The following is a 14,619-nucleotide window of genomic DNA, read 5'->3' as shown; positions in this document are numbered from 1 at the left end:
ACTACTCTGAGATTCGCTTTCCCTTTTTTTTCTATTTGGTTCTCAGAATTAATGTGAGAATTCAAAGAGATAACAAAGGTAAAATTGCCTAGCCCACACTATGATGGATATGCAGATATTAACTACCTGCAGGCAGGGAGTTGTGTGATTTGGGGCACATCACTTGAAACTTTAACTTTACTCATCTGTCAACTAAAGATAATGAAAGTGACATGTGAAAACACTTTACAAACTCGAACGTAAACAATGCGAGGCAGTATAATTATTCGTTTATATATCCATTGTTATAAAATCATAGTTGATAGTAAAAAAACAAAATGCCTACCCACAAGCAATAGCCTTAAAAGTGTCCATAGAAGGAATTCATGACACATTTATTCCTTTGGTCTTCTTGAAGGCAGACTTTCCCTGTCAAATCTCTCCTAGTACAAAAAATGAAGCCACAGAATTTTTAATTCCCAGGTCTAATTCCACATATAATTTTGTGAAATTAATTATATTGGGTTTTTTTCTAACATTTTTTATTGATTTATAATCATTTTAAAATGTTGTGTCAAATTCAAGTGTAGAGCACAATTTTTCAGTCATACATGAACATATATATATTCATTATCACATTTTTTTCTCTGTGAGCTACCATAAGATCTTGTATATATTTCCCTGTGCTACACAGTATAATCTTGTTTATCTATTCTATAATTTTGAAATCCCAGTCTATCTCTTCCCACCCCCCGCCCCCTTGGCAACCACAAGTTTGTGTTCTATGTCTATGAGTCAATTTCTGTTTTATATTTATGCTTTGTTTGTTTGTTTTTTTAGATTCCACATATGAGCGATCTCATATGGTATTTTTCTTTCTCTTTCTGGCTTACTTCACTTAGAATGACGTTCTCCAGGAGCATCCATGTTGCTGCAAGTGGCATTATGTTGTCGGTTTTTATGGCTGAATAGTATTCCATTGTATAAATATACCACTTCTTCTTTTTTTTTTTTTTAACATTTTTTATTGAATTATAATCATTTTACAATGTTGTGTCAAATTCCAGTGTTCAGCACAATTTTTCAGTCATTCATGGACATATACACACTCATTGTCACTTTTTTTTCTCTGTGAGTTATCATAACATTTTGTGTACATTTCCCTGTGCTATACAGTGTAATCTTGTTTATCTATTCTACAATTTTGAAATCCCAGTCTATCCCTTCCCACCCTCCACCCGCCTGGCAACCACAAGTCTGTATTCTCTGTCTGTGAGTCTATTTCTGTCCTGTATTTACGCTTTGTTTTTGTTTGTTTGTTTGTTTTTCTTTTTCTTTTTTAGATTCCACATATGAGCGATCTCATATGGTATTTTTCTTTCTCTTTCTGGCTTACTTCACTTAGAATGACATTCTCCAGGAGCATCCATGTTGCTACAAAATGTGTTATGTTGTCGGTTTTTATGGCTGAGTAGTATTCCATTGTATAAATATACCACCACTTCTTTATCCAGTCACCTGTTGATGGACATTTAGGCTGATTCCATGTTTTGGCTATTGTAAATAGTGCTGCTATGAACATTGGGGTGCAGGTGTCATCCTGAAGTAGATTTCCTTCTGGATACAAGCCCAGGAGTGGGATTCCTGGGTCATATGGTAAGTCTATTCCTAGTCTTTTGAGGAATCTCCACACTGTTTTCCATAGTGGCTGCACCAAACTGCATTCCCACCAGCAGTGTAGGAGGGTTCCCCTTTCTCCACAGCCTCTCCAGCATTTGTCATTTGTGGATTTTTGAATGACGGCCATTCTGACTGGTGTGAGGTGATACCTCATTATAGTTTTGATTTGCATTTCTCTGATAATTAGTGATATTGAGCATTTTTTCATGTGCTTTTTTGATCATTTGTATGTCTTCCTTGGAGAATTGCTTGTTTAGGTCTTCTGCCCATTTTTGGATTGGGTTGTTTATTTTTTTCTTATTGAGTCATATGAGCTGCTTATATATTCTGGAGATCAAGCCTTTGTCGGTTTCACTTGCAAAAATTTTCTCCCATTCCATAGGTTTTCTTCTTCTTTTATTTCTGGTTTCCTTTGCTGTGCAGAAGCTTGTAAGTTTCATTAGGTCCCATTGGTTTATTCTTGCTTTTATTTCTTCTAGGAGAAAATTTTTTAAATGTATGTCAGATAATGTTTTGCCTATGTTTTCCTCTAGGAGATTTATTGTATCTTGTCTTATGTTTAAGTCTTTAATCCATTTTGAGTTGATTTTTGTATATGGTGTAAGGGAGTGTTCTAGCTTCATTGTTTTACATGCTGCTGTCCAGTTTTCCCAACACCATTTGCTGAAGAGACTGTCTTTATTCCAATGTATATTCTTGCCTCCTTTGTCAAAGATGAGTTGACCAAAAGTTTGTGGGTTCATTTCTGGGCTCTCTATTCTGTTCCATTGGTCTATATGTCTGTTTTGGTACCAATACCATGCTGTCTTGATGACTGCAGCTCCATAGTATTGTCTGAAGTCTGGGAGAGTTATTCCTCCAGCCTCTTTCTTTCTCTTCAGTAATGCTTTGGCAATTCTAGGTCTTTGATGGTTCCATATAAGTTTTATTATGATTTGTTCTAGTTCTGTGAAATATGTCCTGGGTAATTGGATTGGGATTGCATTAAATCTGTAGATTGCCTTGGGCAGTGTGACCATTTTAACAATATTGATTCTTCCAATCGAAGAGCATGGGATATCTTTCCATTTTTTAAAGTCTTCTTTAATTTCCTTCATCAATGGTTTATAGTTTTCTATGTATAATTCTTTCAACTCCTTGGTTAGATTTATTTCCAGATATTTTATTACTTTGGGTGCTATTTTAAAGGGGATTGTATCTTTACTTTCTTCCTCTGTTGATTTATCGTTAGTGTAAAAAATGCAACTGATTTTTGAACGTTAATTTTGTAACCTGCTACCTTGCTGAATTTATACCACTTCTTCTTTATCCAGTCATCTGTTGATGGACATTTAGGCTGTCTCCATGTCTTGGCTGATGTAAATAATGTTGCTATGAACATTGGGGTGCAGGTGTCATCCTGAAGTAGGGTTCCTTCTGGATATATGCCTAGGAGCGGGATTCCTGGGTAATATGGTAAGTCTATTCCTAGTCTTTTGAGGAATCACCATACTGTTTTCCACAGTGGCTGCACCAAACTGCATTCCCACCAGCAGTGAAGGAGGATTCCCTTTTCTCCACAGCTTCTACAGCATTTGTCATTTGTGGATTTTTGAATGATGGCCATTGTGACTGGTGTGAGGTGATACCTCATTGTAGTTTTGACTTGCATTTCTCTGATAGTGATATTGAGCATTTATTCATGTGCCTATTGATCATTTGTATGTCTTCCTTGGAGAATTGCTTGTTTAGGTCTTCTGCCCATTTTTGGATTGGGTTGTTTATTTTTTTCTTATTGAGTCATATGGGCTGCTTATATATTCTGGAGATCAAACCTTTGTCATTTTCATTTGCAAAAATTTTCTCCCATTCTGTAGGTTGTCTTTTTGTTTTACTTATGGTTTCCTTTACTGTGCAGAAGCTTCTAAGTTTCATTAGGTCCCATTTATTTATTCTTGCTTTTATTTCTATTGCTTGAGTGGGCTGTTCTAGGAGAACATTTTTGAGATGTATGTCAGATAATGTTTTGCCTATGTTTTCCTGTAGAAGGTTTATTGTATCTTGTCTTATGTTTAAGTCTTTGATCCATTTTGAGTTGATTTTTGTATATGGTGTAAGGGAGTGTTCTAGCTTCATTGTTTTTCATGCTGCTGTCCAGTTTTCCCAACACCATTTGCTGAAGAGACTGTCTTTATTCCATTGTATATTCTTGCCTCCTTTGTCAAAGATTAGTTGACTGAAAGCTTGTGGGTTCATTTCTGGGCTCTCTATTCTGCTCCATTGGTCTATATGTCCGTTTTTGTACCAATACCATGCTGTCTGGATGACTGTAGCTCTATAGTATTGTCTGAAGTCTGGGAGAGTGATTCCTCCAGCCTCTTTCTTTCTCTTCAGTAATGCTTTGGCAATTCTAGGTCTTTGATGGTTCCATATAAGTTTTATTATGATTTGTTCTAGTTCTGTGAAATATGTCCTGGGTAATTTGATAGGGATTGCATTAAATCTGTAGATTGCCTTGGGCAGTGTGACCATTTTAACAATATTGATTCTTCCAATCGAAGAGCATGGGATATCTTTCCATTTTTTAAAGTCTTCTTTAATTTCCTTCATCAATGATTGATGGTTTTCTGTGTATAATTCTTTCACCTCCTTGGTTAGATTTATTCCTAGGTATTTTATTACTTTGGGTGCTATTTTAAAGGGGATTGTTTCTTTACTTTCTTTTTCTGTTGATTCATTGTTAGTGGAAAGAAATGCAGCTGATTTTTGAACGTTAATCTTGTAACCTGCTACCTTGCTGAATTCTTCAATCAGCTCTTCTAGTTTTTGTGTGGACCTTTTAGGGTTTTCTATATATAGTAACATGTCATTGGCATATAGTGACAATTTTACTTCTTTCACAATTTGGATCCTTTTATTTCTCTCTCTTGTCTGATTGCTGTGGCTAGGACTTCCAAGACTATGTTGAATAGGAGTGGTGATAGTGGGCATCCTTGTCTTGTCCCAGATTTTAGTGAGATGCTTTTGAGTTTTTCACCATTGAGTACTATGCTGGCTGTAGGTTTGTCCTATAGAGCTTTTATTGTGTTGGGATATGTTCCCTCTATACCCACTTTGGTGAGAGTTTTTACCATAAATGGGGTGTTGAATTTTATCAAATGCTTTTTCTGCATTTAATGAGATGATCATGTGGTGTTTGTCCTTTCTCTTGTTGATGTGATGTATTACATTGATTGATTTGTGTATGTTGAACCACCCTTGTGTCCCTGGGATGAACCCCTCTTGGTCATGATGTATAATCTTTTTTATGTGTTGTTGGATTCTATTTGCTAAAATTTTGGTGAGGATTTTGGCATCTATGTTCATCAGTGATATTGGCCTATAATTCTCTTTTTTGGTAGTGTCATTGCCTGGTTTTGGTATCAGGATGATGGTGGCTTCGTAGAATGATTTGGGAGTATTCCCTCCTTTTCAATCATCTGGAAGAGTTTGAGAAGGACTGGTATGAATTCTTCTTTGTATGTTTGGTAGAATTCCCCAGTGAAGCTGTCCGGTCCTGGAGTTTTATTTGTAGGGAGGTTTTTGATTGCTATTTCGAGTTCATTTCTAATGATCGGTTTGTTCAAGTGGTCAGTTTCTTCTTGATTCAGTCTTGGTGGACAGTATGTTTCCAGTAACTTGTCCATCAGACAGTATGTTTCCAGAAACTTGTCCATCAGAGGGACTGGAGAAGATGGCAGAGTAGAAGGATGCTCGCAGCTCACCCTCTCCCACAAATGCACCAAGACTCACATCCACAGACTCACTCAGCCAACCAGAGCACCTGCAGAACTCCAACAGAACATCGCCCTCTTCAAAAGATAAAGACACCAAAAATCTTGTAGGAGAAAAGGAAAAAAGAAAGAACAAAAGGCAAAGCAGAGTGGGACGGGTCCCATGGGGAGGGAGCGGCAAAAGAAGACTGGCGCTCATTCGCTGGGTCTCCGCTCTCTAACTGAGAGGCCAGCGGGATGGAGGGGGAGCCTCCAAGGCTCAGATCTGTTCAGAGCAGCCCTTTACTGACAGAACTAAATTAAACGGACACAGAGGGTCCCCCAGACACCCAGCCTGACACGTGGGCTGGCAGCTGGGGGCAGGGCCAGGCTACCCAATCCAGGCAGAGGACGGGGGCGGCTGCATGGAGGCAGCCCCCGGGGGACTGCAAGGGGCTGCGTGCTGTGGCTGTGAGTGCACAGGGCAGAACAACCTGGGCCCTCCATAAAGCAACACAGTTGATGTGCTCTCGGGGGAAGGGTGCATACCCCCATCTCTGAAAACCGGTGGAAAAGGAAGAGAGGCGAGGCTCAGGCGCAGCCACCATATCCTCCAGCGCTTAGCATCCAGGCGGGGGCAGGGGCGAAACCTGCATCCACACCGAAGGGCTTAGCAGCCTCGAAGGCTAAACTGAGAATTGTGTACAGCCAAGGCAGATAGGATACTCCTATCCTGGTCCCTCAGAGAACTTGCTCCACAAAGACAAACAAGGAGCTGGGTTTTGGCCTGGAGCAGGGACAAGGCTGTCCCTCAGTCTTCCCAGAGCCCACCTGTGGAGCACCGACCAGAGGCGGAGCGCGCAGCCACACAGAGCAGCGGAGCTACTGGCGCCGGGAGAGGAAGGGCGGTCCCCCGCCTTTCGGGCAGGAATACAGCCCCTGACCGAGGTGCTGAGAGGGAGCAAGACCCGCCCTCCTACCCGGCCAGTCTGCAACATCTGACTGGGGCATCGGGAGGGGCAGTGACCCGCCCGCCCACAGCAGATGAGAGCTGCACCTGACCCAGTGTTGGGAGGAGGCATGATCTGCTTGCCGACAGGTACTGAGAGCAGCACAGAAGAGGGCGCCAACGGAGGGCCTCTGGAAACAGCAAGCTGAGCTTTCAAAACAGGACGAAGACAGAAAGACTTCACATTAAAAGCACACAGACTTCAGGAAAACACCGACAACCCCACCTTTTTTTAAAACCTGTTTTTACCTGTTCTATTTTCTACTACCCTCTTAATTTTTACTTCTTAATTCATTTCTATTTCTCTTGGGTTTTGATGACCTGTTATTGATTAGACACAGGTTGCAAATACATCTTTTCATCTCCCCCCCCCTTTTTTTGTAAAGGTTTTAAAAGGACGTCTCAACCCGATTGATATTCTGCTTCAACTCACTCTTCTATTATTCATTATACACTGTTTTCAAACCTTCTTTCCCCCTTCTTTTAAAATTCTATCTCTTTCTCTCTTATTTTTTCTTTTTTTCCTAAGTTCTATTCCTAAATAGGCATCAGATAGATAAAATCCTTAAGGACCAAAATAAACAACTGATACTCCATAAACCACAGTGCCAGAGAGGTATGAGCAAGATGAAGAAGCAGAGAAATTTTCCCAATAAAAAGAACAAGAGAAATCCCTGAAAGAAAGATCAATGAAATAGATATCGATAGCTTACTAGATAAAGAATTCAAAAAAGCAGTGATCAAAGTGCTGAAGGAATTAAAAGAGATAGTGTTTAGAGATAAAAAAAAATGTCAAAAATGAAATTGAAGCTATAAAGAAGTTCCAAGTAGAATGGGTACACTCATTGACAGAGATGAGGAATGATCTAATAGCTGTGCAAAGCCGACTAGATAATGCAGAGGAACGAATTAGTGACCTAGAAGACAGGATAATAGAAAGCACCCATTCACAAGAGCTACAAGATAAACAAATAAAACATAATGAAAATAGCATAAGGGACCTATGGGATAATATAAAGCGTGCCAATCTTTGCATAATAGAGGTCCCAGAAGGGGAAGAAAGATCAAAGGGGATTGAAAAGGTTTTTGAAGGAATCATGACTGAAAACTTCCCAAACTTAAAGAAGGAAACAGATATCCAAGTACAGGAAGCTCAGAGGGTCCCAAACAGGAAGAAACAAAATAGGCCCACACCAAGACATATCATAATCAAGATGGCCAGAGTCAAGGATAAAGAAATGATTCAAAGGCAGCAAGAGAAAGGCAAGGAGTGAGTTACAAGGGAACCCCCATAAGGCTCTCAGCTGATTTCTCTACATAAACACTACAGGCCAGAAGGGAGTGGCAAGATATATTCAAAGTCCTGAATGAAAAAAAGGTGCAGCCTAGGATGCTTTATCCAGCAAGGCTATCCTTTAGGATAGAAGGAGACATAAAGAATTTCACAGACAAGAAAAAGCTACAAGAGCTTAGCAACACTAAACCCATGCTAAAAGAAATATTGAAAGGTCTATTCTAAATAGAAAAGCAGCAGGATGCTACAGAAATGAGAAACTCACAACTGGAAAGGTGATAACTCATGAATTACAAATAAAATAAACACGAAATTATAAAAGAAGACATACAAATCAATGACAGTGGGAGAGGGAGGCAGGAAAATACAGAATTTCTTTCTTTTTTTTAAAATTTTTTGTTCTTGGTAGGATGGGTTTGAGGTCATGTTACTATCAGTTTAATAAAAACAGTTATAGTAATGAGCTAATAGATGTACGAAAAAGGGTAACCACAAGCCAAAAACTTACAAGGGAGTCACAAAAACTAAATAAAATCCATGATAATACAAAAGAAGATTACCAAACCACAAAAGGAAGAAGAAAGGAACAAAGAGGATATACCAATTCAACTGCAAAGATAAGTTCAAAATGGCAATAAACACACATCTATCATTAATTACTGTAAATGTTAATGGGCTAAATGCTCCAGTCAAAAGACATAGAGTGGCAGACTGGATAATAAAGCAAGAACCTTCAATATGCTGCATACAAGAGACCCAATTTAGGGAGAAGGACACATATAGATTGAGAGTGAAAGGATGGAAAAGGCTATTCCATGCAAGTGGAAAAGCCAAAACAGCAGGCGTTGCAGTACTGATTTCAGACAAAATAGACTTTAAAACAAAGGCCATAAAGAAAGATAAAGAAGGACATTTTATAATGATTAAAGGAGTGATACAAGATGAGGATATTACACTCGTTAATATATATGCACTCAATATAGGAGCACCTAAGTACATAGAACAATTACTAACAGAGATAAAGGGGGAAATTGATGGGAATACAGTCATAGTTGGAGGTTTTAACACCACATTAACATCACAGGACAGATCTTCCAGACAGAACATAAATGAGGCAACAGGGAAATTAAATAACACAATAGAAAAACTAGATTTGGTGGATATTTTCAGAGCATTACACCCCCCAAAAATAGGATATACATTCTTTTCAAGTACACATGGAACATTTAACAGGATCGATCATGTACTTGGGCACAAAAGAAACCTCAGCAATTTTAAGAAGATAGAAATTATCTCAAGCATCTTTACTGACCACAATGCCATGAAAGTAGAAATCAACAACAGAGAAACAAAGGAGAAAAAAAGGAAAGCATGGAGATTAAACAATATGCTATTGAAAAAACAATGGGTCAATGAGGAAATCAAAGCTGAAATTAAAAAATACCTTGAGACAAATGACAGTGAAAGCACAATCACTCAAAATCTATGGGACACAGCAAAGGCAGTGCTAAGAGGGAAGTTTATAGCGATACAGGCCTTCCTCAAAAAAGAAGAACAATCTCAAATAATTTAACCCACCACCTGAATGAATTAGAAAAAGAAGAACAAAAAGCCCCAAAAAGCAGAGTAAGGAAGGAAATAATAAAGATCAGAGAGGAAATAAATACAATAGAGATAAACAAGACCATAGAAAGAATCAACCAAACCAAAAGCTGGTTTTATGAAAAAGTAAATAAAATCGACAAACCTCTGGCCAAACTCACAAAGAAGAAAAAAGAGAGGGCACAAATTAGCAAAATAAGAAAGGAAAATGGAGAAATTACAACAAATAAAATAGAAATACAGAATATCATATGAGAATATTATGAAAAACTATATGGAACCAAACTGGATAACCTAGAGGAGATGGACAAGTTTCTGGAAACATACTGTCCACCAAGACTGAATCAAGAAGAAACTGACCACTTGAACAATCTGATCACTAGAAAGGAAATAGAAAAAGCAATTAAAAACCTCCCTACAAATAAAAGCCCAGGACCAGATGGCTTCACCGGTGAATTCTACCAAACATACAAAGAAGAATTCATGCCAGTCCTTCTCAAACTCTTCCAGAAGATTGAAAAAGAGGAAATACTCCCAAACTCATTGTATGAAGCCACCATCACCCTGATACCAAAACCAGGCAAAGACACTACCAAAAAAGAGAATTATAGGCCAATATCTCTGATGAACATAGATGCCAAAATCCTCACCAAAATTTTAGCAAATAGAATCCAACAACACATAAAAAAGATTATACATCATGACCAAGAGGGTTTCATCCCAGGGACACAAGGGTGGTTCAACATACACAAATCAATCAATGTAATACATCACATCAACAAGAGAAAGGACAAACACCACATGATCATCTCAATCGATGCAGAAAAAGCATTTGATAAAATTCAGCACCCATTTATGATAAAAACTCTTGCCAAAGTGGGTATAGAGGGAACATATCTCGATATAATAAAAGTTATATATGACAAACCTACAGCCAGCATAGTACTCAATGGTGAAAAACTCAAAAGCTTCCCACTAAAATCTGCGACAAGCCAAGGCTGCCCACTATCATCACTCCTATTCAACATAGTCTTGGAAGTCCTAGCCACAGCAATCAGACAAGAGAGAGAAATAAAAGGATCCAAATTGTGAAAGAAGTAAAATTGTCACTATATGCCAATGACATGTTACTATATATAGAAAACCCTAAAAGGTCCACACAAAAACTAGAAGAGCTGATTGAAGAATTCAGCAAGGTAGCAGGTTACAAGATTAACGTTCAAAAATCAGCTGCATTTCTTTCCACTAACAATGAATCAACAGAAAAAGAAAGTAAAGAAACAATCCCCTTTAAAATAGCACCCAAAGTAATAAAATACCTAGGAATAAATCTAACCAAGGAGGTGAAAGAATTATACACAGAAAACCATCAATCATTGATGAAGGAAATTAAAGAAGACTTTAAAAAATGGAAAGATATCCCATGCTCTTCGATTGGAAGAATCAATATTGTTAAAATGGTCACACTGCCCAAGGCAATCTACAGATTTAATGCAATCCCTATCAAATTACCCAGGACATATTTCACAGAACTAGAACAAATCATAATAAAACTTATATGGAACCATCAAAGACCTAGAATTGCCAAAGCATTACTGAAGAGAAAGAAAGAGGCTGGAGGAATCACTCTCCCAGACTTCAGACAATACTATAGAGCTACAGTCATCCAGACAGCATGGTATTGGTACAAAAACGGACATATAGACCAATGGAGCAGAATAGAGAGCCCAGAAATGAACCCACAAACTTTCAGTCAACTAATCTTTGACAAAGGAGGCAAGAATATACAATGGAATAAAGACAGTCTCTTCAGCAAATGGTGTTGGGAAAACTGGACAGCAGCATGAAAAACAATGAAGCTAGAACACTCCCTTACACCATATACAAAAATCAACTCAAAATGGATCAAAGACTTAAACATAAGACAAGATACAATAAACCTTCTACAGGAAAACATAGGCAAAACATTATCTGACATACATCTCAAAAATGTTCTCCTAGAAGAAATAAAAGCAAGAATAAATAAATGGGACCTAATGAAACTTAGAAGCTTCTGCACAGTAAAGGAAACCATAAGTAAAACAAGAAGACAACCTACAGAATGGGAGAAAATTTTTGCAAATGAAACTGACAAAGGCTTGATCTCCAGAATATATAAGCAGCTCATATGACTCAATAAGAAAAAAATAAACAACCCAATCCAAAAATGGGCAGAAGACCTAAACAAGCAATTCTCCAAGGAAGACATATAAATGATCAAAAAAGCACATGAAAAAATGCTCAATATCACTAATTATCAGAGAAATGCAAATCAAAACTATAATGAGGTATCACCTCACACCAGTCAGAATGGCCGTCATTCAAAAAATCCACAAATGACAAATGCTGGAGAGGCTGTGGAGAAAGGGGAACCCTCCTACACTGCTGGTGGGAATGCAGTTTGGTGCAGCCACTATGGAAAACAGTGTGGAGATTCCTCCAAAGGCTATAAATAGACTTACCTTATGACCAAGGAATCTTACTCCTGGGCTTGTATCCAGAAGGAAATCTACTTCAGGATGACACCTGCACCCCAATGTTCATAGCAGCACTATTTACAATAGCCAAAACATGGAATCAGCCTAAATGTCCATCAACAGGTGACTGGATAAAGAAGAAGTGGTATATTTATACAATGGAATACTACTCAGCCATAAAAACTGACAACATAACACCTTTTGTAGCAGCATGGATGCTCCTGGAGAATGTCATTCTAATGAAGTAAGCCAGAAAGAGAAAGAAAAATACCATATGAGATCGCTCATATGTGGAATCTAAAAAACAAAACAAACAAACAAACCAACAAACAAAAAACCAAGCATAAATACAAAACAGAAATAGACTCATAGACAGAGAATGCAGACTTGTGGTTACCAGGGGGGCAGAGGGTGGGAAGGGATAGACTGGGATTTCAAAATTGTAGAATAGATAAACAAGATTATACTGTATAGCACAGGGAAATATACACAAAATATTATGGTAGCTCACAGAGAAAAAATGTGACAATGAGTGTGTATATTTCCATGAATGACTGAAAAATTGTGCTGAACACTGGAATTTGACACAACATTGTAAAATGATTATAAATCAATAAAAAATGTTAAAAAAAAAAAACAAAACAGAAACTTGTCCATCTCCTCTAGTTTATCCAGTTTGGTTCCATATAGTTTTTTCATAATATTCTCATATGATATTCTCTATTTCTATTTTATTTGTTGTAATTTCTCCATTTTCCTATCTTATTTTGCTAATTTGTGCTCTCTCTTTTTTCTTCTTTGTGAGTTTGGCCAGAGGTTTGTCGATTTTATTTACTTTTTCAAAAAACCAGCTTTTGGTTTGGTTGATTCTTTCTATGGTCTTGTTTATCTCTATTGTATTTATTTCCTCTCTGATCTTTATTATTTCCTTCCTTCTGCTGCATTTTGGGGTTTTTTGTTCTTTTTCTAGTTCTCTCAGCTGGTGGGTTAAATTGTTTGAGTTTGTTGTTGTTTTTTGAGGAAGGCCTGTATCACTATAAACTTCCCTCTTAGCACTGCCTTTGCTGTGTCTCATAAATTTTGTATGGTTGTGCTTTCACTTTCATTTGTCTCAAGGTATTTTTTAATTTCAGCTTTGATTTCCTCATTGACCCATTGGCTTTTTAATAACGTATAGTTTAATCTCCATGCTTTCCTTTTTTTCTCCTTTGTTTCTCTGTTGTTGATTTCTACTTTCATGGCATTGTGGTCAGTAAAGATGCTTGAGATAATTTCTATCTTCTTAAAATTGCTGAGGTTTCTTTTGTGCCCAAGTACATGATCGATCCTGTTAAATGTTCCATGTGTACTTGAAAAGAATGTATATCCTATTTTTGGGGGGTGTAATGCTCTGAAAATATCCACCAAATCTAGTTTTTCTATTGTGTTATTTAATTTCCCTGTTGCCTCATTTATGTTCTGTCTGGAAGATCTGTCCTGTGATGTTAATGTGGTGTTAAAACCTCCAACTATGACTGTATTCCCATCAATTTCCCCCTTTATCTCTGTTAGTAATTGTTCTATGTACTTAGGTGCTCCTATATTGAGTGCATATATATTAATGAGTGTAATATCCTCATCTTGTATCACTCCTTTAATCATTATAAAATGTCCTTCTTTATCTTTCTTTATGGCCTTTGTTTTAAAGTCTATTTTGTCTGAAATCAGTACTGCAACGCCTGCTGTTTTGGCTTTTCCACTTGCATGGAATAGCCTTTTCCATCCTTTCACTCTCAATCTATATGTGTCCTTCTCCCTAAATTGGGTCTCTTGTATGCAGCATATTGAAGGTTCTTGCTTTATTATCCAGTCTGCCACTCTATGTCTTTTGACTGGAGCATTTAGTCCATTAACATTTACAGTAATTAATGATAGATGTGTGTTTATTGCCATTTTGAACTTATCTTTGCAGTTGAATTGGTATATCCTCTTTGTTCCTTTCTTCTTCCTTTTGTGGTTTGGTAATCTTCTTTTGTATTATCATGGATTTTATTTAGTTTTTGTGACTCCCTTGTAAGTTTTTGGCTTGTGGTTACCCTTTTTCGTACATCTATTAGCTCATTACTATAACTGTTTTTATTAAACTGATAGTAACATGACCTCAAACCCATCCTACCAAGAACAAAAAATTTAAAAAAGAAAGAAAAAAAATTCTATATTTTTTCTGCCTCCCTCTCCCACTGTCATTGATTTGTATGTCTTCTTTTATAATTTCGTGTTTATTTTATTTGTAATTCATGAGTTATCACCTTTCCAGTTGTGAGTTTCTCATTTCTGTAGCATCCTGCTGCTTTTCTATTTAGAATAGACCTTTCAATATTTCTTTTAGCATGGGTTTAGTGTTGCTAAGCTCTTGTAGCTTTTTCTTGTCTGTGAAATTCTTTATGTCTCCTTCTATCCTAAAGGATAGCCTTGCTGGATAAAGCATCCTAGGCTGCACCTTTTTTTCATTCAGGACTTTGAATATATCTTGCCACTCCCTTCTGGCCTGTAGTGTTTGTGTAGAGAAATCAGCTGAGAGCCTTATGGGGGTTCCCTTGTAACTCACTCCTTGCCTTTCTCTTGCTGCCTTTAGGATCATTTCTTTATCCTTGACTCTGGCCATCTTGATTATGATATGTCTTGGTGTGGCCCTATTTTGTTTCTTCCTGTTTGGGACCCTCTGAGCTTCCTGTACTTGGATATGTTTCCTTCTTTAAGTTTGGGAAGTTTTCAGTCATGATTCCTTCAAAAACCCTTTCAATCCCCTTTGATCTTTCTTCCCCTTCT

This window comes from Camelus dromedarius, chromosome X (genome assembly GCF_036321535.1).
Source record: "Camelus dromedarius isolate mCamDro1 chromosome X, mCamDro1.pat, whole genome shotgun sequence".
NCBI classification, from domain to species: Eukaryota; Metazoa; Chordata; class Mammalia; order Artiodactyla; family Camelidae; genus Camelus; species Camelus dromedarius.
The sequence above is the reverse complement of the archived record's forward strand: the minus strand, read 5'-3'. Positions refer to the sequence as shown.